Source organism: Amblyomma maculatum, chromosome 1 (assembly GCF_055883805.1).
Source record: "Amblyomma maculatum isolate TAMU_Amacu chromosome 1, ASM5588380v1, whole genome shotgun sequence".
NCBI classification, from domain to species: Eukaryota; Metazoa; Arthropoda; class Arachnida; order Ixodida; family Ixodidae; genus Amblyomma; species Amblyomma maculatum.
Window position 1 is genome coordinate 483,799,194 of NC_139344.1, and position 24,235 is coordinate 483,823,428.

The following is a 24,235-nucleotide window of genomic DNA, read 5'->3' on the forward strand; positions in this document are numbered from 1 at the left end:
ACACCCTCCTCCCTTAATCATGACCTCCACCTGGGTGCCGTTTTCCCCTTAGGAGTCGCACGGCTGGTCCTTCAGCAGGCCCATGTAATACAGGAATCAGGGCAGGGGTCAGGACTTGGGTCGGGACTGCTCCTGGTGCCGCTGCCAAAGTGAGGCAGGCCACCCTCTATGCCGAAAGGGCCCCGCATGCAGGCCGTACGTCCGACTCGTTCTGTTGAAATCCCCGTCGCCGCAGTCACGAGGAAACATAAGGGGGCGAATTATCATGGCTCGCTTACCGGTCATGGGCCGCCGGTACGCCCGTGGTGCGCTGCTCGCCCACGGCTGCGCCGACTTCCCGTAGGTCGTAAATCGGCATCAGACTCCATCCCGATAGGAGCTCCATACTGTTTTTGTTGAATGCCAGTCTCTGTGCTCGACTTCAAACCGAATATGGCACCTGCATTTGATAGCCCTCCTCGCAGCTGCGGGCAAAGAACAGTCTTCTTTGCAGCTTTTTGATCCGCATCTCAAATTACTTTGCGGGGAATTCTGATCCTTCTGCTGTACTACAGCTTCATTTAAATTTTTCTTTGTGTCCGTGGCCTTCAGCAGATTCCTTTATTGTCGAAGCTGGTAGTGCCCAAGCCTAAAGCAGCATTGTATTGAAGCAGTGGAGTGCTGGTTCTGTGTATATTTGCAGCCGGCAGGAAGTGTCCTGCAGTGAAGAGCATGTAAGGAATTTACGGCGTTGCAGCGGAGCACCAGAACAAGAGGACCAGCGTGGCAGGCTTCTCGAACCGAGCAGCCTGTGCCGTGCTTGCTGGCTGTGAACGCCGATCTTAGCGCCTCCGCTTTACAGCGGCGCTGTGCACTACAGGGCCCCCCGACCAAACGGAGCGGCGAAATGTACTAGCCAACGGGGCAGGGATGAGGGTGCCTCAGCGGCAGGCATGTCGACAGATAAGCCAGCAACATCCGAGGGGAGCTCCTGGGGAGGTGTCTCCATATATTTGGGTTTAAGGCGATCCAGGGAGACTACCTTTCACGACCATCCAGCAGGATAGTCGCCGACTTTGTAGTCTTGTTGAGGACATGGTACGGGCCATCATAGGGGGGGCTAAGAGGCGCCTTTACAGTGTCTCGCCTTAGAAAAACATGCCTCGAGGACGCAAGATCTAGGTGCACAAAGATCTGACGGTCAGATGATAGAGGTGGGACTGGGTTTAGGTGTTGAATGCAGTCCCAAAGGCGTTAAAGGTACTGCAGGGGCTGGGACGAGGAAGCCGAAGGAACGAACAAGTCTCCGAGATGACTTCGGCCACCAAACAGCCAAGGTCGCGACGAAAAACGGTGCGTAGGCCAAGAAACACCATAGGAAGGTGACCAGCCCAGTGCTTGCGATCTAGGCGAGCAATGAGGGCAGTCTTGAGCTGACGATGGAGCTTCTCAACCATGCCGTTAGCACAAGGATGGTATGCTGTGGTGCGGCAGTGTTTAGTGCCGAGCAGACTGCTAAGGGAAGTGAAGAGGATGCATTCAAACTGGCGGCCACGATCCGTGGTAACAGCCAAAGTGGGAAATCCATGCTGAAACGAAGGCTTTGGCAACTGTTTGCGCAGTAATGTCCAGAGTGGGCACTGCTTCGAGCTAACGAGTGAAGCGGTCAGTCATCATCAGAATGTGCCGGCAGCCATTAGATGGAGGTGGTGGTCCAACCAAGTCAAGGTGAACGTGGTCAAAGCAACAACCAGATGGCAGGAAAGACTGGGGAGGAGTCTTTGTATAGTGAGTCATTTTGACGGACTGGCAGGCAAAACACAAGCGGGCCCACTGGCGAACGTCTAATGTTTGGCCAGACGTACCGCTGGGTAATGAGGCACTATGTGGCTCTGATGCTGAGATGGCAGATGCCGTGAAGTGAATGGAAAATGGCAGGATGAAAGACCTCTGGGATGGATGGACGAGGTAGAGCCGATGACCCTAATCACAAAGAGCGCACTATTATTAACCCTTTCACTGCCAAGTTTTTTTTTTTGTGACTGCTCCTCACTTCCTTCCAGGTTCTTTTTTCATCTGTGTTACTTTCACCTGATTCAGAATTCGGTTTGGTTTGGTCAGGAATTCAGGAACTGTTGATTCAGAATTCATCAACATTTTCTGAATTCTTTCATCTATCATAGCATGGATGAACCTGGCACACTGACTCGCCATGACTCGCTGCTGAAGCAACAAAGCGACGTGGTGATGATAATGATGCAGGTCTAAAAATACCTAATCTATTTGTAGTTTAATATGAAGGCCCCGCCTTCTAAAGAATGGGTCCGCGAGTCAGGGCCTCGCCCGACTACTAGTCACAAATTCACATGAATTCCATTCTGCTCCAAAATACCAATTGGTGAAATATCAGAGAGGCCTTCACCCTGCAGTGGGTATAGTCTAGCTGATGATGATGATAAAAATGTCAGTTTATTTCCAGGTCAGCAGAGAAGCACTTTGCAAAGATACAACACTGCACGCCACTGCAATGCGAAGCATGTGGTTGAGGCTCGTGACAGGACTATGCTTTGCTACAAAAGTAAGAGGCCAGTGCTTTTACATGGCAAGACAAAACATAGTGGGGTGTGAAGATGGCCTATGTGACATGGCAAAAGGGGCTCCGAGCAGTACAAAATACATTGCTCCTCGTCTGGCTGCAACTCAAGAAAAAAACCCAGCTCAGGAGGCATCGCTTCCGTCTTCATCCTGGTATTGCTCTGCTCCACAGTCCATTACATCAGGATGCTTCGGGCTGCTCGCCAACAGCTAACAACGTGATCGCTCCCCAAGCAGGGCTCCCGCCAGACTCCCCCGATTCTTCCATTCTGTCCCTTTATCTACACTTTCTGCCGCGTCAAGCACAAGTCTCGCGCCGCGATAACCTTTGCACATGCACAGTTCAGCTGCCCCTCCACGTGCTCAGACAGAGAGAAAAGAGCACGTGCAGTTTAATTAAAAGACGAATTGAGGCGTTGGAGCCGCACATATATTTACGCTAAATGTTTTATGAATTTGTGAAGCCTCTTCGTAGACAATACGACTTGTCAGCAATATTTCTTTTTAGTGGCAGGGAGTTACGAGTATACTCAAGAGGAGAGATGAAATGCTGGTGTCACCGTTGGTGACAGATTTCTCAAGTGAAATGTATATGTCAGTATTGATTTTGCGAGTGCAGATCCCAAAAGTTATACTGCTCGGCCATTAATTTCAAAGTGGCGGCAAACTGGCCATTTTAATGAGGTCATTGCAAGTCTGGTTCAACTGGTGGGAAGATTTTTTTTTAATTCACTTTTTTATGTGCTAAAGGAGCCCTTTGTTGCCATACGGTTTTTCTTTGTCCATAGCTCATCATCATTATCATCGTTAGCTGGACTATACCCACTGCAGAACGAAGGCTTCTCTCATAATCCTTCAGTTAACCCGGTCTTGTGCTAGCTGCACCCACTTGACCCCTGAAAACTTACTAACCTCGTCCACCCACCTGACTTTCTGCCGCCCCCTGCCACGCTTGCCTTCACTTGGAATTCAATTTGTTGCTCTTAGCGGCCATCGGTTATCCTCTCTTTGCAATACATGTCCTGCTTGTGACCATTTCTTCTTGATTTCGACTAGAATGCCATTATTTAGAGTTGATTTCTTGGACCCACTCTGCATACTTCCTATCTCTAGACTACACTTACCATTTTCCATTCCTCAGCTCTATGCATCTACTTCAACTTAAGTATAACCCCTTTAATTAGCCTTCACATTTGAGCCCCATAGATAAGTACTCGTAAGATGCAACTGTTGTTTACCGTTTTCCTGAGGTATACCGGTAAGCTGCTAGTCATGGCCTGCAAGAACTTGCCAAATGCGCTCCATCCTAGACTTGTTCTACAGGTTTTCCTTCTGAATTTAATCCTAGTGCCAGCGGAAATAATGTGAGCGCCAACTGATACAATCTGCGCACTGTGTAATTTAACTTTAGTGCCAAGCATTTAATAAAAGCAGCAGTTTATTTAATCCGAACACCAACTCGAATGATGACAGCGCCAAACAATTGAATCAGACTGCCAACGCAGATAATACAAGCGCCAGTGGATTTAATTCATATGTGGAAAATAAATGCGGTAGAGGGCTCTAAAGCACGAAGCATGAATTCCAGAAATAAATCGAAATTGAGATCACTTCGCAGACCATGCGACGCTTAAGCGTCACATCTGCATGCACTATTTTGCTTTGTTCTTGTATCTTGCAAAAACCAAGAACCACGCACAGCTGAAAAACTGCAGTTTATGACACGCCTCTTGCAGCTTTTAGTTTAGACGCATGACAAGTGAATAAATATGACTGTCATCTTCTAATTGGCTGGTTAAGCACTGCTTATTATGGGTTGTCATATGCACTGAATCTGCATGCTGATGGCATTTCGGCCTTCACACAACAGCCTGCTGTTTTTGTGAAATGGCAACCGGTGCAGAAATGTATTTGTGTTTCTAATAATGATTCAACACCACTAGCAGAAAAGAAGGATTAGTGTAAAGCAGAGTTGGTTCAGGCGAGAAGACATGGAGCCAGAGAAACATATCTCATTTTGCCGCTTTCTCAATTTTACACGGCCACTACCACGGAAAGAGAGAGCGCGTGCCGTTGCATTCAGTCTGGCTCTGACATGGCAAAGTGGCTGAAACTATGTACAGCAGAGCAGCGTAGGAAACTGGGCTGGGCTGGGCTGTAATTGTAGGAGCGTAGGAAACTACAGGCTTGTAAAAGCACAGAAGCGGCCGTCTTTAAAATGCAGTTTTATTTTCTGGGAGACATTAGGTTTAAAACACTTGCATCAAGGCAATGTTTGTCATAATACTGATGAAGGCTATCCTATACGTTGACACTTTGCTGATTCGGCGCATTGTCTGAAAGATGATCTCAATTTTGATTTATTTCTGGAATTCATGTTTCGTGCTTTGGAGCCCTCTATTGCATTCATTTTCCACATATGGATTAAATTGGTTGGCACACGGATTAAATTTGCCGGCACTTGTATTAATTGCTTTGGCACTCAAATTAAATTAGTTGGCGCTGGCATTATTTGAGCTCGCGCTTGAAATAGATATGCTGGCGCTTTAATTAAATGCTTGGCACTCGAATTAAATTACATGGCACGCAGATTATATCAGTCAGCGCTCAGATTATTTGCACTAGCACTAGGATTAAATACGGGGGGAAAAACCTGTAGTTATCGCTCTTTCATGGTCCGGATCTGCGGTTGCTACCTGTCCTAAGCAGACACATTTGCCAACAACATCCAGAGCTTTGTTACCTGCAGGGTGGAAGTACTGCTCCATTCACTCCGTTTGCTTTATTCTGCTCCAAACTGCTTTGCCTGCGCCATCCTGCCCCAAAACACAATATTGTTCCAAAACTCCAAAACTTGATGTTTTGCCATGATGTTTTGATGCCTTGGTATTTTGCCATAAAATTTAGCGAAACATGATTTTTGCTTAACATTAATTGTATTGGGCCATTAATTGCGCCAGGTACAAGAAATGCGGTTCGATGCAATTTGGTTAGGTGTCTGTGAGAAGTGCAGCAGGGCAGTGGCATGTTGTGCTATAGACCTTTTCACGAGCCTCGGCGAAACCGGTTTGACTGGGCTGTGGGGCGGCTTTGGGAGAGATAATTCTCAACTTTTCTTATGCTAGCAGCACAGCCCAGTATTCAATATGGCAGCGCCCACGACCACTTTTCGAAAAGGTCTATAGACCAGAACAAGGAGGGTAAATTGAACACTGCCATTTTGAAAGCGTTCTAGCACCATCTATAGTTGCCGCAGCGAAACTATGCCTCTGGGTTGTCAAACGAGGCAGCCGTGGGTGTCTAGCCCTTGCGCTTTTATGTTTCTTTTTGAAGTTTTCACAACTGGTTGCTGATAAAATGGTCAAAAGTTAATTTCTGTCTCACAGCAAGACTATTCTTTACATCTTGCGAGGGCAGAGGCAAGTACAGTGTCCACAAGTGAAGTGAGTGGTTCCTATAAGCGCATGGTACCATTGCATGCAGGCTTGCTATGGCTGTGACTTTTCTGATTTGATTTGCACCCCCAAGTAATGTCCCATGTACCAGCAAAACCTTTGCAGTCTGCTATATGTTTTACCTTTGCGTGGTAACTGCAAAAAATCTGCCGCAGCCCACACCTCACAAAACAGACCACATGCCGCTACTGCGAGCGAATGCTTCTCATTGGCGATGATTCCCCGGTGTCTCTTTTGTTTTTTTTTCCTTTCCAGCAGGGTTGAAGAATGAATCAGCAGCACATCAACCAAACAGGAGATATCAAGGTCTTATTTTTGTGACTGGTTGGCGTTGCTTATCATGGCTGTTAAAAAAAAAAAAGGCACTTCCTTGCTGAAATGCAAACGGAGACATCAGGTTTACTCGCACTTGTGGCATGCCACCTGTTTGTGCGGTGCGGACTGCAACAAATTTTTGCAGACACCACGCGAGGGTAAGAAAAGTCACAACCGTAGTATTTTTCGCATAGAAAGGTACCATGCACTTAACCGAACCACTCGCTCCACTTGTGGACGCTGTGCTTGCCTCTGCCATTGCGAGATGTGTAGAACAGCCTTTCCATGAGGCAGAAATGCAATTTTGACGATTTTGTGAGCAGCAAGTTGTGAAAACTTCAAAGAAACGTAAAGGCGTAAGCGCTATGAATAGCCATGGCCACCTCGTTTGGTAGTGCAGAGCAGTCATTTCGCTGCAGCACCTCTAGGTAGCCTTATAGCGCCCTCAATATGGCAGCGATCAATTTACCCTCCGTATTCTGGTCTATAAGGGTCGTCATAGTTTAAACGATGGCAGCGCACTAGTGGTGGAGGTACAATGCACCTTGGCTGGGCCTAGCTAACACATATAAAATTTTAATAAACTAGAAAAGCGAGCATAAGAAATATTTTGATCTCAAGTTATTCTAAAACGAGTCACAAACGACTGGGAGGAATTAATTGCGAGAAAAATGTTTTGTGCACATGACAGCAACTTCTCCCAGCCTTTTGAATCGCCGGTGGTGAGAGAAGTGAGGGCAAGGAGCAAAGCAATTGCCACAGACTACCACGAGCTGTTGAGGAAACTTTTCTGGTTACAAAGAACTACACGAGTTGTTCCAACAGTTCTGCTGTGAAAATGAGTGTGTACTTCACTATAGAATCGTTAACAACAAACCTGTCCAGTCTACATCAGACAAAAGCATACTTGAAGCATTATGGGGGTGATGCCAGGACGGTGTTAATTGCAAGAAATGCTTTCAAGAGTGTTGGAAAGGCATAGAAAGCCTGTTGCTGACGTGTAGCCCCAGTGTTATTTAAAAGAAAACATGAGTCACTGGGAGACAACCATGAAGTAAAGAAGCTTAAGGAAGAAAAGGCTACCCTTCAGTGCCATCTATCCTTCCTGAAGGTACTACTGAGCAGTGCCCAGGAATTTATCAGCACAGCTGCGGAATCAAAAAGTGGCGATGTGCAGCTTGTTTATTTTAATTCCAAGGTAGTGGTGGTGCTTGAGCGTGGACATGTCTAAAGCTGTCAAGTCAGAATTGGCAAAAGCTTTTAGTCAGCTGTGTTACTTTAACCATCTTTACATGTTGAGATATGCGTGCATAGGTAGTACAGCATTGAATCTTGAATAAAAAGTAATCAAATTGGATTTTTTTGTATATCAGAAAAAAAATTGTAGTTATTAAAAGTGCTTGACCCTAGAAACATGTTCCAAAGCATAATTCGAGTGCTTCAAAACACTCGTTTTACTGCTCCAAAGTGGCATTACCACTGCTCCCTGAGCTGTTCCAAAATGCTCGTGCCTGCTTCCACCCGTGTACCTATTAAGGTGAAAGCCTTCAACGGCTCATACTGTTGCCGTTTGTTCGTCCGGTCAGACAAAGCTATCAATCCTATGACGTCATCACCCAAAACCGAAAGTAACGTCATCAGGAAAATGAACTTCAGTAGAGTAAGTTGTTGGGCTAGTTGGTATTCTATATTTAAGGACATAGTTTTCAGCGCAAAGGCACGTGGCCAAAGAAAAAAAAAAAGGAAGACTATAGGGACAAACACTGCGCTGTGTTCAGCCCTATAGTCGTCCTTCTTCTTCTTTCCTTTGGCCGCATGCCTTTGCGCTGAAAACTTCGTCCTTAAATCTAGAAAAATGAATGTCCGATCTCCACCGGGAATCGAACCTCCATCCCTCGGATCCCCTGCCGAGCGCTTTAACCTACTGCGCCATGCCCGGAATCGTGAAACACATCATAATTCTTCTTGTCTACAGTGAGGATGATAGTAGCGATAACAATAATGCTGCAATTAGCGATAATGACAGTGATGGAATTAACAATGACGATGCAATTAGTTGGTAATGATAATGAGAGCAAATGTGATGCACCTAGTGCACCAACAACACTCAGGCTGTCGCATTTCTGCAGTGTAGATTCCACAGTGCTCTCGGAATTTTTGTAAACTGCTGCTCTTACCCGAGGCTATTGACCATTACCGTAGGCTTCCACATATTAATTTTTAGGCCTATGTTTTTGCTTTGCTTGCCTAGGTCATTAAGCATTCTTTGTAATTTGTCCACTGAGTTAATTAACAAGGCAATGTATTAAATCAGCCCTTATTCATAATTGTTCCCGCTCCAGGTTTCTGAATACTTCCTCTAAGCAAGTGGCAAATAGTACTGGGGAGATCGTGTCTGCTTGCCTAGTGCCTTTCCTTATGGGAATTTTATTACTTTCTTTATGGAGGACTATAGTTGCTATGCGGCCACTATTGATATCTTCCAATACTTTCACATACGGCTCATATACACCCTTAGGCAATGACTGCTGACGTTTCGACTGAGTCAAATGCTTATTCTAATCAACGAATGCTATTTATAAAGGCTGGTTATATCCCGAACATCCTTCTATCACCTCGTTGATAGCATGATGAATATGATCGATGGTAGAGTACCCTTTCCGAAAACCTACCTGATCATTTGGTTGATTAAAGTCTAAGGTTGTCCTGATTCTGTATTTGATCCCGGATATATCAAATGCATATATATCATTTTCCTATATCGAACTCTCAAAATATCCCCCTGAAAATCCCACATTAAAGTTTAGCAGCGTTGTTCATGTCCATCGAATTGCGCGTCGTGCCCTGCAAAGGATTGTTTTAACAGCTCACCGGCAATCATTTTTCATGCATAGAGCCGGGTTGTGCAGTCATGGCAGCTGCTGCCTGCCAAGATTTCTGGCGCCTGCGAAGTGGCATTTGGAAGTGTTCCCAATGTACTCTCCTTTTCGACACTAGGTGGCAGGTGACATTCAGTGCGTGTGTACACCTTGCAGGTCATCGCCGCACCCTTGGTGAGCAGTGTGTTGCCGGCAGGCAACGCACCACTGCCATACATGTACCATATTCATGCTTCTGGGTTATAGAGAGCCTCATCTGTTGGTTTGCCTTATATATGAAATTGCCTATGTATCTAACTATTCCGTGATCCACTTCGAGTTCAATATATATATAACTGTAGTAGCAATGACTTAGTAAATTCCGTATACGCAACAGGTAGTATGTTGATTGGTCTGTAATTTTTCAAGTCCTTAGCATCCCCTTTCTTAAGGATTAAAATAATGTCAGCATTCTTCCAAAACTCCGGTGACAATGTCCAGACATTGCATATGCAGGGTGGCCATTTTTCAAGCACAATATCCCCACCGTCCTTCAACAAATCTGCAGTTACCTGAGCCTCCCCAGCTGCTTTCCTCCTTTTCATAGCTTCTAAAGCTTTCTTAACCTCTTCCTTTGTCACTGACGGAACGTCTGATTGCTCTTCACTATTGCTAATCTCATTATCAGCCTGGTTAAGTGTAGAACTCCTCGGCTACCTTGGTATGCATACATCGGATTTTCACCTACTTAATTTCCCCTTCACCTCTTTCAGGCTAGCATTGTATTTTAGAGCATGCTCGATTCTCTCCGTAATATACTCCCTTGCGTCGAACAAATTACGTTCACTGAGTACCTTTAACATCTCTGCCAGTTCTATCCTGACCCATCGGAGGGAGGTTTTCACGCCTTGCCATTTCATAATCGGATATTTCGTCTGCTTAGATAGTTTACTGGTAGCCTGTCTAATTGTCCTACTGCCTACCTCTGCCATGCACTCATTATCAATGGCTCTGAAATTATCGCTCATTGCTTCTAGACTAAGATCGCCTTCGTCGCTTAAAGGCCCACTGTCCACCCTCCGGTCGAAAATATTTTCTTCCCCGGTGACTGTGAGACTTCGCCCCTGGACCGCAAGGCCGCAAAATGTTTTTGAAAAGAGTAACTAATAACGCAGTTACAGCCACCGCAATCACCCGATTCTATCCTGCCTCTCTCCTTCCGTTCCCTCGCAAAGGTTTTTCACTCTCCTGCCCGAGGTCGTCTAGCCTCCGCAATACAAATTCCCCTTCCTCCTCCGCGTTTGGCGGGAGGTGGGGCGTGGCTCTCCGCGAGCGCGAAAAAAAAAAAAAACGGTCGAGGGAGCGCGCGCCGCTGGATTCAGTCTGGCCGTGGCGAGGGAAAAGCGCGCTGCGAGCGGTAGACACCCATCCTTCTCCCGTCAGTCAGCTAGACGGACCAATGGACGTCGTTCCCGATACGTACGTCATTATCGGCGCCCGTCGGGCCAGCGCAGGGAGCGGTGAAGCTGGCTTCTCAAAGGAGAGCATGAGGGAGCTTTGAATTGTATTTTCGATGCTTTGCGGCGCGCGTGTCGCTGTAGATATTTGCACAGACTATCTCCGGTACCTGATCGAAACACTGGGCTCCTTTTCTTAAAAGGGCCTTCCCGGACAGTGGCCCTTTAAGCTGAGTATCTGTTCTGTTCAGAGATCCTGAATTCGTGCACCGTCCCTCATGTGGCAAACCTTATTCGTTCCCTCCCAAGTGTAGCTTGCTGCCGGGCTAGTTGATCATTCATGAAGTCAAGAATTTAGCGCAAAAATAAAGAGCGGACGAAGAAGGACATATAAAATGATTGACCAGCGCTAGTCAATCGCCTTATGTGTTCTTCTTCGTCCATTGTTCTTTATTTTTGTGCTACATTCTTGACTTCGTGTAGCAAGGGGCAGCAGAAAATGAAGTGTGCGAATGAGATGAAGTTTTCAAGGATTAGGTCGCCACAGCTGGCTAAACATTAAGATAGGTATGTAGGGACCTTGATGTCGATAGTGGGACCCAGCCATTTTCAATGGGTTCAATGACCAAGATACATAGGATTGGCTTACCTCTTACAAGCGGTTAAGCGTCCACAACCAGGGAGACGACGCTGTGAAGCTGAACGACATGGTGTTTTACGTGAAAGGCATTGCCAGTTTGTAGAGCAGAAACCGCAAAGCAAACTTCACCACCTAGTCTGCTTTTAAACGCGCCTTTTCTTAGATCTTTGGCTGCCCTTGCATACAAAAGCTGTGTTCCAAACAGTACTTGTGAGCCTAAACCCAGCTGCAAGGATCCTTCACCAGTTATACTGAAGACATTGTGAACCTGTGTACACATCTAGAAGTCTCCAGCCAGAGATGGATCAGATAAAGCACATTCTCAAAAACATTGAGGCTGACGCAGTTGTCCTAAACCCTATCACTGTTGCCAATATATTCATGCTTTGCCAGGAGCAAAGCAGCGCATTCTGGTTCAGCCACCTTCTGTGCACTTTGAATCACTTTCCAGCTTAGTTCCGTCAGCAGCTTGCTGCTGGACCAGTTTAAAGACTGCGATTGGGGAGGTGATATAACAGCTACTCCTAATTGAGGACATTTGGGGATCTCCATCTAGCCTGGCCATGACCCTTCAGGCTGATTTGAGAGCAAGTGACTGAAGTGCTGCCATTCATTCATCTGCAGGTTCCTGCTGCAATAACGCTCATGTATGGCAACGTCAGATCTGGTCAGACATGTTTATCCCGTTCCGCCTTCCACGGTAGCCTGCCACCTTCATTCCTACGTAACTGTCCCCTCTTTGTGTGGACTCCTGGCGCATATATGACAACCTTCTTATTTGTTATGCGTGCAGAGTTTCTGGTCACATTGTGCGTCATTGTCGCCACCTGCAGATGTGCCTGACTTTATGCGCCTCCTGAGCCCCGGCCACGTCTGTCCTGCAGACAACTTTGACACCTCCACTCACCACCTGCCTACTCGCCTCCATCCTCATAATGCCACTCGGTTTCTTTGCTGCATCTCTGCCCCAGGAAAACTAGTTACTGCCTGAGGCAAGAACTGCGAATACGTCAACAAATGTAGGGCCGTTCCTTGTTGATACTGGTGCTACTGTATCTGTGATGTGTAGGAAACTGCACTTGCTAATAAAAGTGTGGACAACATTATCTGATCTTTCGCTTCTCACATCGTAATGCGCAGTGTCTTTCGCCTTTGACTGCCTGCACGGCCAGGGCCACCATTCACAGCTCATTATGTACCATAGAATTTGTTCTCTCGTCGTGCTGCTGTGACACCATTTCAGGTTTTGACTTTCTCTCTGACCATGGCACCATCATCATCATCATCTGCGTTAATGCCTAATTAGAACTTCTCCCATGCAGTTTGATGATTTGTCTCCCACTTTGAGCAAACTGGCTGTGGCTGCCGACATTGAGCTTCCTGCATGCTCATCTTCCTCCTTACAAGAGAATTAAAGGAGACTTTTATCCTGCAGTGGGTGTAGTCAGGCTGGTTAGGATGATGATGAGGAACCTGTTCGGCTATGCTCTTGCCATTTTTTTTTCTTTGCTGTTGCACACTATCGCATCCTCTTCACCTAAAAAAAAAAAGTGCAAGACACCCCTACATAAAAACGTACACAATATCCATGGAAACCTACTTGTGAGATGCTAGTCATTGTTGCATGGCTAGTGTTTTGTACTTTCCTATGTGCAGAAAGTGCCGAGCATTATTTTCATCGAGTCACACTAGCTTCATTTTTTATTTATCGATTTATACATACTATCGATCCAACTTGGACGAAGATAGGAGTGGACACAATGTCAAACTTGGAATAGCACAGCCATTTCGTATCTAAAAAAGAAAAACAACTTTACCAAAAAAATAAAAGTGGACACTGCTCAGTTCTATGGCGCAGCTAGGAAGTGTTGTATGGTGCTTCATTTCTTTCTTTTCTGACATGATGGGAAGTTTTACTGAAGAGCCAAGATTTTGTTGGGGAAGCAGTTTCAGATAACAGAAATAAGCAGTTGGTCATATATGTGCTTGGTAGAAGAACATAGCTGCTATTCTGCAAGAATGAAACTGTGCGGCTTGTGTGAGTTCCTAACATTTTTTAGTCCCTCCAGTTTTTGTGAAATAGGGGCTTGTTTCTAACTAGACACGCAAGTATTTAGACATTTCTTGACAGATGAACATAACGCATGTCTGCAAGACCTGAAAGGCACTGTGTTTTGTTGTGCCTGAGTGCATATTTAGCAAATATGTTAAGTGCAGCACATGCCCTCTCATTTTGGAGATTTAAATTCAGGGGCTAACCGGATGGGTAGTAAGGACCTTGTAATAGTTGTAAACGTGGTGAGTACACTGAATTCTCATTTGAGGCGGAAAAAGATTGCTAGATCAAAGCAGTGCATCTTACTGTTGCATTTCATATTGCTTCCCCACAGTGGCGGCAAGTTTTAGATGCATAGCTGCGGATGTCCTGCTGATGACAGGAAAGGTGCTTGCATTACAGAACATATTTTATAAGCGTTGTGTTCATCCAGAAAAAAAAGAAGGATTGTAGTATAAGATTATTTCAATTTGAGAGTTTCTATAGGCTCTTCAAGAGCATTATGTGCCTTTGTTTGGACAAATGCTGCATCATTGGTCATTCCTCGTTCATATCCATACAGGTGCATAACCTGCAGGATTTTCATCCTCCTAGTGTGTGGGCGCTCATGCATGAAGGAAAAAATAAGAGTGCGAGACAAAACAAACTATCGCTTGTTTGTATGCTTGGGCCGCTTTGTTTAGTGCATTTATAAAATATCTGTATAGCATGAGTCACTGTAAAAAGTAAAAAAAAAAAAAAAATCGTCAAGGGTGAGTTGTGCTCTAGTTGCTGTCAGTTGAGCACATCAACAAAACTGCCAGGCTCAAATCAGCCACTTGTTTTCCAACATGTCAATCCAGTTGGATTCGTAATGGGACTGCTCAGCGTCAGTGTATTCTTCCTTTTGGGCTCTGCAAAGTATTTTCATAGTCACTTCTATTTGTGCCTGGAATATTGCTTGCGAGAAGAAAAAGGAGCAAGGGAACATCTTCACATTTGCACTGGTTCCTCACAGGTCTGCACGGATGTGCCTTGCGATCACTGCTACATGTCGTGCGTCAAATGCTTCGATGGAGCAAAGCGGCCCTTGCGAGGTCTATCTGCGCAAACATGCGCTCGTTTAAAATAATTATTTCAAATAGGGCGCCGAACCTGCATTTGCGAGCGGTGCAGATGGCGGCACTTACCAATCATTTTTTTTTTTTCTTCTCTTTAGGATGCAACATACTCGGCTTTCTCATCAAGAATACAGTTCTAAATGTTGAAGTCATGTCGTTAGATGTCATTCAGAAGGGAACTTTTTTCTGTTACTAATATTTTGCATGAAGTTGCAATTGTAATTTCCAGTAGTGGCGCTGCATTCGCTTTTGCATTTTTCTTCATGGCGCCGTGCTTGAAGCATTTAACGTACGGCGTTAGAGGCAGAAATATGCGCTGTTATTATGCTGTTACATTTCCTCTTTGGTTGTCATATGCTTTCCCAGTTTTTATAAGTCTGCAACCAGACCCTTAAACGCTGTGCTAAAACTTGTCGTACACTTGCAACGTCGGCGAACCGAGACCACCGACCGATACGCGCAATTCACCTAATCTTGGTAAGTTCGCTCCTATTTAAAAAATGTCCGTGCATCGGAAACGAGCTTAGGAGAGTACAATGATTTCAGCGGCTTCTGCGAGGTTAAAATGGTTCAATGCCATTTATAATGTCAATGCGTGGGGGCAAGTACAGAACTTGGGCGAGCGCACTAAAAACATGTTCGGAATGTATCGGCAGGAAGAAAGTAATTTATTGTTTCCGATGTAAAAAGTGCCAGTTATTCTCTGAAAAACGACAGGACCGTACAGAAACGTGCACGCAAGATTTGAAGTGATCGATGGTGTGATCAGCTTTAACAGCGCTTAATTTTCTTTAGTTCGCGTTCTTTGACACGTCGCTCTTTGCACTACATTGCCGGAGTGAAATAGATTGTTTACTAGGTGGAGGGTTCTTGCTGTGGCAGAAGCCTATTTCATTTACTTCACATACTTTACCACAAGAATCAATCTATTTTGCAGCCTTATCTTTCTTGTACTGCTTCAGCCTTGAAAAGAACAAAGTACATAAAAAAAAAGTTCTGTTGGCAGATAAAGATATGTATTCTGCGGCAAGTTCATGAACAAAAACAAAATGATAATACACCCCAAGAAACTGAAGCTCCTCCTTGGCTAGAAGCAGCTGTGTCTGTAAAACCTTTCAATGAACTGCCTATCGACATTACTAGAATAAACTCTTTTGTTCTAGAAATGCCTTGATACAAGACTTCATGTGGAGATTGTGGCCCATGCAGCTTTCACTTCAGGAGCCTTGCTCTTTGCAGATCACAAGAACACCGGTGGAAGGATGGATGCCATTCACTTGTAGCTGTTATCAGTCGGAACCGTTTCAACTCATCTTGTGGTGAGTATACAGTTCAAAATCTACAAAATGTTTCATGCATGGTAAGCAAATGATAGTAGCTTACTGATTGAAATAATAAAGATAATTTTGTTTCAAAGTGTGTTGTCCACTAATTATTTTAATTGATGAAATGCTCCGACCAGAAAACGGTTGGTTTGCTCAACTGAGGAGAACATTCTGGCTGAGCTACATGCGTTACAGCAATATGATTAGCAGCAGGTGCACTGCTCATCTCAGGCAGAGTGCTGAATTATGCGATGTGTATCAAAGAAAGCAGTACCACGCATTGGCTGCTAGATCAGTCAAATGTATACTTAGTGGAAACAAGATAAAGTAGACTTCAAATAGAGGCTACTTACTCATTAGCACCCATATAAGTACAGCCATACAGGTAAAAAGAAAAGCTATATAAGTTTTCCAGAAGCTTCAGTAGTGAAAAATTTGACGTGGTCCAAGGAGTGAACCCTGGACTGTTACTCATGTGGGGCAGTTTGTCTACCAAGTCATCTAACCAGGACAACCAGTGGATGGTGGGGCTAGACTGAATTTATCAACAATGCACAGGACTATAACTTATGTTTTGATCCCATGGACACCAAAAAGGCCTTCCAGAACTGGCCCTTTATGTCTGATAGTGCACAGCTACACGGTACTATTGCTGCACAATTGTTACTAAGGGCCTTGCACTTGAATGTGCCCATTGGACCTGTAAAGGGACAAAACATGGACCAGAATGTAACAATATGTATTAAATTAGATTATGGTGTAAAAAAAATGTCTGATTTAGTATAGATCGAGCACTACAATATCCAAGAATTGAGGATTTATTTTAATTTGGCACTGAAATTGCATAAAAATGACTGAAGGAATCTCTTGCGGTGAAACACTGTCATCATCCCTGTAACCACGTAACCACGTCTCGGGAAAAAGTCTATGATTTTTTTAATTGCACGTGCTCTCTGTTCTTTAACAAGCGCTCACCTTGTTTTATTGCATTGTTACATACATGATCTCACTAGCGACATAACAATATTTTGAGTGCTGTCCAGTGTGCCTGTCAATAAACTGAATCCAGCTTCAGCAGAGAGTGGCCTGGACTAAATTTGAAAGTCACCATCATGCTTGACATAGCTGAATTAGCCTGAACGTCGGTTTTGGTCCAAATCAGACGAAGTCAAATTTTGAGGGTGGTTTGGACCAAATTTGGGGATCATCATTGTGTTTGCCATTGCCAAATTTTGTCAGTGGGACAGCTCGATAAAAGCTTTGTCAGAGTTGGCTGACAGTGGCGGGGGGGGGGGGGGGGGGGGGGGGGGGGAAGGAAAAAAAAAAAAAAAAAAAGACGGGCTTTCCGGATTTTCAGTGTGGGCGGAAGCCACATACTCATGAAGAGGATTCTGTCATCTTTCATGCAAGATAAAACCTGAATTCGGATAATTCAAACTTTAGCAATGCAAGACCGTAGTCATGTGGTATTTTCTTTTCCTTTCATATTTGCACACTTTGTTTAAATGCTGGAAAAAAACAATCATGCAGGAAGTATGTTAGTAGAAAAAACTGGGTCATTTGTACTTGAACCCCCTCTAAAACTTAAGGGTACTTGGGCCTAAACTGAATATAAAAAAAATAGAATTAATCTCTACTAATTAACTAACTAGATAAAGTATAAGGAATACTCCAAACAGAACTACACGAAGACTAATAATATGTCGTCGGTTTCAGTCAGCTGCAGTGCTCCGCCTTTTTTTTTTTAATCCTTGGTTTACATTACATAAAACTGTGCATGCGCGTTTGGTCTATTCACCAACAGCACAGTGGCCACCAATTTGCTGTTCATGGAGTGTTGCAAAAAACTGCTATGCATGTCTCATCGGCTCACCACAATTTACTCCGGATTTCTTAGCAAAAGCTATCTTCTGGGCAATAAAGCGGCACGTGTGAGGTCATGTAAATACCCCTCTGTAAGCTTGTCATGAATAGCCAAAAAAAGAATAAAAAACAGACAAATTATGAATAACCAAATTTATTGCTATACACAGCAGCACTTGCAGTCTTAAAATGTGAAAGTGCTCAGAAAGACAAGGACAAATGCTTTTGTCTCGTCCACTTCTCTTGTCCTTGTCTTTCCAAGCACTTTCAAATTTTAGAATGCTATACTAGTTAACCCAGCAAACAACTTTGTTAAGCACATGCAATGTAGCTCTGTTATGGACCTTTTTCTAGTCACGCCTCCTCTTGCAGATGTCAGGCAAAGTATGTTTGACAGGGCGGGTGACCGGGTCTCCCTCACATATTTTCTGCAGAAATTCTTTCACAATAGCAGGGTGGGTTTATTTTCCAAGCGGCACTTGATCTCTTAGATGGCATGCCTGGCAGAGTCTTTTCGTTTATTGCAATAGCAGGCAGTGACAATGCATGCGGTCCTGAGAGCAGAGTACATGCTAGCAATGCATGTAATTATTGCGCAACAGCATGGTTTTCACACACGCAGTGAACTGCTGCCCTACTATGTAGAAATAGAGAAGAAGGCTTCGCACATGAGCAGTAGCATTACTGAAAATAAGTCAATTGGACTTTTTTCCATTTTATCCTGTCTCCTGCAGCCACCAATATCCTGTGCAGCCACCACTTCTGCAGCAATGAACTAGGGTCACTCAGGATTGGAGTGCCTACTGAAGAGATCAGAAGTGAATGGCCCACATACTAGGGGCAATGCCTGACACCTCCGAGTGCTGGGAACGGTTCATGAAGAGCATTTTCATAGGAAGTTTTGTTGTAGGAAAAACAAATTTAAGGACGGTTAGTTCGACTGACTGCAGATCAAATTCACTCACCAATGTATTACTACTCTCATTGTGCACTGTGGTGGCTTGGTCATTGGGTGTTTGACTACAGAGCCTGGAAACCCGGATTCGATCCTTGCCATGTTACAATGGAGACAAAATGCAAGGTGCCCACGTGCTGTGCGATTTCAGAGTACATACATTCAAGAACCTCACTTAGTCATAATTATCTGCATCCCTCCACTACAGCGTCCCTCATAGCCAGAGTCAATTTGGAATGTTTCAACCAATCCAATTTTAATTCCATCGTTTTTTCACTCTCCAATTATTCCAATCACGATTATATTCTATTTCTATTCGTCGTGGCTTTTGGTTCAACTTTGCTGTATCTTTCGTGTCCAAATATCTCCCTCCTCTCCCATAAATGGAGGGCGGGAAATACCTCTTAACACCACCTGCCACAGTTAGTAGGCGAAGGCTTCGCATGGACACTGACGCCGAATGCCTGACATTCTTCACGGTCAGCAAATGCTGTCGCATCAGTACTCGTATAGCTCATTGCATTAGGCGGATTGGAGCAGAGATGCCAAGTAGTGAGGAGTAGTGCAGTAGCATGCCAAGAGAGGGTGTGCATGTTCTGCCCCTTGAACGATCACCACCGCTAGCCAGACCGCAGTATTGTGACTGGCATGATTGTAAATGAAATGCTAACCTCCATTTCCTCAGCTTCTCACGGCTAAGACATTGAAGTTGAGCCCATGTCCTCTGTGGCAACAGAGGCACCATGTGTCAAATAGGTATGACTGCACAGGGCAGTAATGCTTTGTCACTGCCATTTTAATGCGTCAGCATTATGTAGGTATATCGGCAGTTTCATGTCACCAGAATTGTCATCACAATTACATTTGAATGAAACAAGTTATAAGAAAAAGAATGGTTGCATTAGATAGAGGGCCAAAAAATCTTGCTGGGTAAATAATTTGATGCATGTGGGTTAACTAGGTAATTAATTAGAGGGGTAATGGCGACATCTAAACGGGTCACGTGGTACTAACTTCCAGTGGCGGGAAATTTGAAATGTTTGAAACGTGAACAAGCGGGAAAGGACGTGATTTGCGTGCACAAATGGTATGAATGGTTAGAAAGTGTGTAAAGAGAGGTAATCAGCCAACTGCAATCTGAAAAATTCCGAGAGCTCTGCAGGATCTGCAGTGGAGAAATGCGAAAGCCTGAGCATTGCTGCTGCACACAGTATATCGCATGCCCCTTGTTGAACACAACCAGTGTTCCATTGAACGCATCACAGTTCACCACCCTTCTATAATTGGTTTACAGGAAAGGAAAGGCGCAGTATCTGTTACTCTCGGAATCCCGCTGACACATCTTGCGGACAACACAGCAATGAGCATGCTTACGCATTTCTCCAGTGCAGATCCTGCAGTGTTCTCGAAAATGTTCTGCTAAAAGGAGTGAAACAGCAATTATGCAGTGTTTTTGATGTCAGGCAACGTCCTTCAAACTTGTGTTTGAAGTGCAGCCTGGACTGCTCTTGACTGTTCTTGGTGCTAAGAAACTGCTCTAGTTCTATCGCTGGATGAAAGTGTTCCAACCCTAGTTCTCCCATTCAGCACCATTAAAGGCTTCGTCCCCCAGAAAAGCCATTGTCCGCATTATGAGCAAAAAATCATGGGCATGGCTCTGGCAAGTGGTAGCTGGCAGACGACATGGTCATGCATGACTAGTCATTGAGTTGTGTGATGGCATGAGACATGGCATGGCCGAATTGGTAGGCGCTGCCAACACAGGTGTGACATGGAAGGGTGAAATCGGAATCCAGCCCTTCAGGACCCCTAGGCCACGAAGATACCTTTGTGTGGCTTGGTTAAAATGGTGCTTTAGATCTTTGTCGCGGTGGTTTTATAATGTAGTATCTTGCGACTATGTATGGGACAATGCAGCCGCAAGTTAAAAGCTTCTGAACAAGTGAGTGGCAAAATGTGTCTACAAGGTCCACAAGGAAAACCGGCAACTGGTGCCATTAACGCTGGCATGCCATGACCTTAAAGGAAGAGTTTAAGTCCCCCCCCTTCCCCCAATATTTTTGTGAGCTCAGTATTCATTTGCAAGTTAGCGCTTTGCCCTGTGTTTCTTTCACGTCACTCTGTTTTGCACTTCAGGCCTCACCAAAATGAGTAAACCCCACTAACTAGTCCAAGAAACAGCCCTGAGGAGTTATGTATTCATTTCCTTTTTTTATATAAATTTGTCTTGTTCATGCAGAGAAAGAACTGTAATAAAAGAATTTGTTGAATGCTGCGACAGTTATAGTACTCTCCGCTGAGTTCCAGAAATTTCACAGAGTACAGAAGCTCAACATAAAATATGAGAATAAACTGGAATAATTGGTTAGAAAAACTACCCTTGCAGCATCCTTCTTTGGCTGTGCCTTAAGCGCGGCTGCACAAGAGGAGGACAACAAAGAATGCACTGGGCCGGAGACACGTGCTGCCACAGCTCAGTAGTTTGGTTATGCCTTAAAATGTGTGGGAAGCTTATATTTCCCTCCGACCTAGAGCACCACATCTACAACTGATTATCTAGGACTAGAGGATGACTGAAGCCGGCACCTGCTCTACAGAGCCGCCCTTACTCTCGCAGAACGTTTCATTGCTGCAACTTTGCCTTTCACCCTTCTGACCCCAGAACCCGCAAATGTGGTTTCTCCAGATTGAGGCACAATTCGGCCCTTACCGTTAGAGGTGTGCGAAGGCTCGGTTTAGCCCAAAAGCTCGTACTCTGGCCGCTCAGAAGCCCTGTGCCTCAAGCTTGGGCGGGGCCAGGCCAGACACACCAATCCAGAGTATTCACAACTTTTTTAAAGGCACGAATATGGTTGTGGTGTGCTAGGTGTCACAATACAGCAGTGTTTTGCAGCATCCTTCCCACACAAGAGTGTGTGAATTCTCTATACAGATGTTTATGCACCTTTACACCACACACCCCTGGCATGAACAGATCTTTGCTAGCTGTCAACGACCAAGCAAAAGGGCTGCTTGTGGGCTATCGAATTTTGACTTTTGTCTCTTCCTCTTCGGCAGATGTTTAGGTATCAGTTTCCAGATTCGCGGTATGCTGTCAGCTCTTCCACGTCTGTTGTGCCAGGCCTCAACAAGCCTCAGTAGAAATGGGCCGTAACACCTAGTCAAAGCATCTGCGGTCCACGACCTTGTCGGTGCCATGAAAGACGCACAGTGAACAAGATAAGCTTACCGAGTACAGTACTTGGCCACAGAATCAACCCCTTGCTCAGAGGCCGCATGTTTTTGGTGAAGTGAGGAAACCATGTACCTAAATCTTTCCTTTCTTGCTAAGAACACATTATCCATTGCAGCCACAAGTTACAGCAATGAAAAGAACTTCAGCGTTGCTGGATTCACAATCCAGGAGTGCCACAAATGTCTTAAGCATTCATCAATGCATGAATTGTTCTTGCATAACAACATAAAAAAATAATAATTCTATGTTGTCCTGTGCCTCTATATATTCCACAAATTTCAATCTTAAATGTGACAACCGAGCATTTCAAGGTCTTTCAAGGTCAACTCATTATTTGGAAATTATTTCTTTCAGATTCTGGGGCAGACCAGGGCCTTAAAGGGCCATTAAAATGATATTTGCTCTAATATTCTAGTGAAAGAAATCCAATAGAGAGGGTCTTTGTGAGTATTTGAGTCAAATTTAAACACTTTGCGTGGAGACAATTGACAACTAATTTTTAAAAAGTGCTCCTGGTTAAAGCTCTCGACTGATTAGGGCGACATGTTCCCCTGCGCAAACCTCCATCGGGGGCTTGCTGGTTGTGCCTGCTCACTGGATGCTCCCAGGTGACCCGGGCAGAATGGAACGTGGTGGGGTGCCGTCTCAGCTTGTTTTCATTTTTTTTTTCTTCCGTGCCGCCGTGCGTCAGGTTAAGCGTGCAGAGGACGAGCGTCATTTTCAGTCGCCAATATTTTCGGTATTACTGACACTAGCATAAAAATTTGCGTGTTGCAAAGAGGACTGATAGGATACCTTTATCTAGAGTGCGTTTTCTAGTTTTCGTAAATAGCTCTTCGTGGGCCCTTTAAGTCTGAACACGTTGCCATGCCAGACTCGGGTCTGTAACACAGATTCCAAGCTAGTTCGGGCTCAGAATTTCCGCCCGTGCACATCTCTACTGACCACATCACCTCACAAGATGATTTAGTACAATCATGTCGTATCTGCGCTCTCTCCTGACATGATCAGTGACCTGTAGGATATTCTTATGAACTCATGGGAGATGCCCTCATCAGCACCTCAAGACCGAAATACCCAAGAGAGCTCTCAAGACCAAAGTACCCGAGAGAACTATGGCGTAAGAACGCTCTCACCTACAGCAGCTCCTTACTGGTGGACCTTGGCGACTGTCTCCTTTCACAACTGCTTCACCGGATTTGGCAGCTATTCGGTGAGGACTCACCACCCATGTTCCACTGCTTCGAGAGCTCTTCTTCAGCTCTTGCTGATGCCCAAGCATCTGCATCTTGCCTTCCCAGTGGCCAGTGACACAACCATGGAGCTGACCAACCAGGTTCATGAGGTGGCCTTCCAGCTAGGCACAGCTGTCTCACCACTGGCAGACTCTGCAATTTCCTGCCTCGAGGCATGTACTGATGAGCTTACTACCTTAGTTGATACTCAGAAGCCTGTCCCAAGAGACCATTCACCATATTCCAGTCACCATTTTCCATCGCGCAAAAAGAGCCATAACTTAACACTGCTGGTATGACTGGCAATTCCTACATCCTGCTATGGAGTGCACGTCTCGTGATTGGGAAAAACCCCTCAAGACCATTAATGGCAACTCGTGGCTCCCCAATGCGGCCATCTTTTGTGGTAATTGACAAGACCTTTCATAATCCATTCTTGTCAACAATGGTGCAGAGGTCAGCGTGATCCTTCAAAAAAAGCCATCGTGCCTAGCTGGCGGGGCAATCGCAATGGGCTGCCATCTCTTCGACCATATTGACATACAGACTTCGCTCCCTTACCCTTAACTTGGTACTCTGCCACACTTTTTGATGAGTGTTCGTCATCGCTGACGTTGACCCAATCATCAGCGCAGATTTCCTATCATACTTTGACTTGGGCTTCATTCAGCATGTAGCCCGACAGACAGTTTCACTCGGCTATCTATATCTGGTGTCGAGTCTAACCTTATCCCCCACTGGCATTGGCATGCTGATACCGTCACCTCCTTTGAGAACATCCTGGTGTAATTTCAGTAACTGGCGAAGCGTTGCAATCTCACCAGCCGCCAAAGCATATGGTGTGACCACCACCAGCAGCACGATCACACCTCTTGTTTGGTGGTCACCTGCTAAACGGGAGTTCAATCATGATGCAGCTCTACATTATACACCCATCATCCAGCGCATGGGCTCTGTCATTCCATCTCATATCTAAAAAAGATCCAAGTGACTATAAAGTGTTGAATGCCAAGACTATCCATGACAGCTACCCACTGCTTCACATCACATCTGAATGGCTGCACCATTTTTAACAAAGTGGACCTGGTTAGGCACATCACCAGATACCCACTGTGTTTGCCAGCATACCTAAAACAGCCATCACAACTGCCCTTTGGACTTCAGAAC

At 45.0% G+C, this 24,235-nt stretch overlaps 1 long non-coding RNA gene across 2 annotated transcripts in view; it reads left to right on the forward strand.

The window, feature by feature from the left end:
- Positions 1-20,829, forward strand: part of LOC146210114 (uncharacterized) — a 30,753-nt gene extending 9,924 nt beyond the window's left edge. Inside the window, exons 4-5 of one of the 2 annotated variants that reach the window (XR_014708286.1) lie at positions 15,695-15,774; positions 18,378-20,829. This is a non-coding gene — a long non-coding RNA (uncharacterized LOC146210114). Of the gene's footprint in view, positions 1-12,132; positions 12,987-15,694; positions 15,775-18,377 lie in introns of those variants that run through there. The other variant, XR_014708284.1, reaches the window with a different exon arrangement.
- The last annotated feature ends 3,406 nt before the right edge of the window (positions 20,830-24,235 follow it).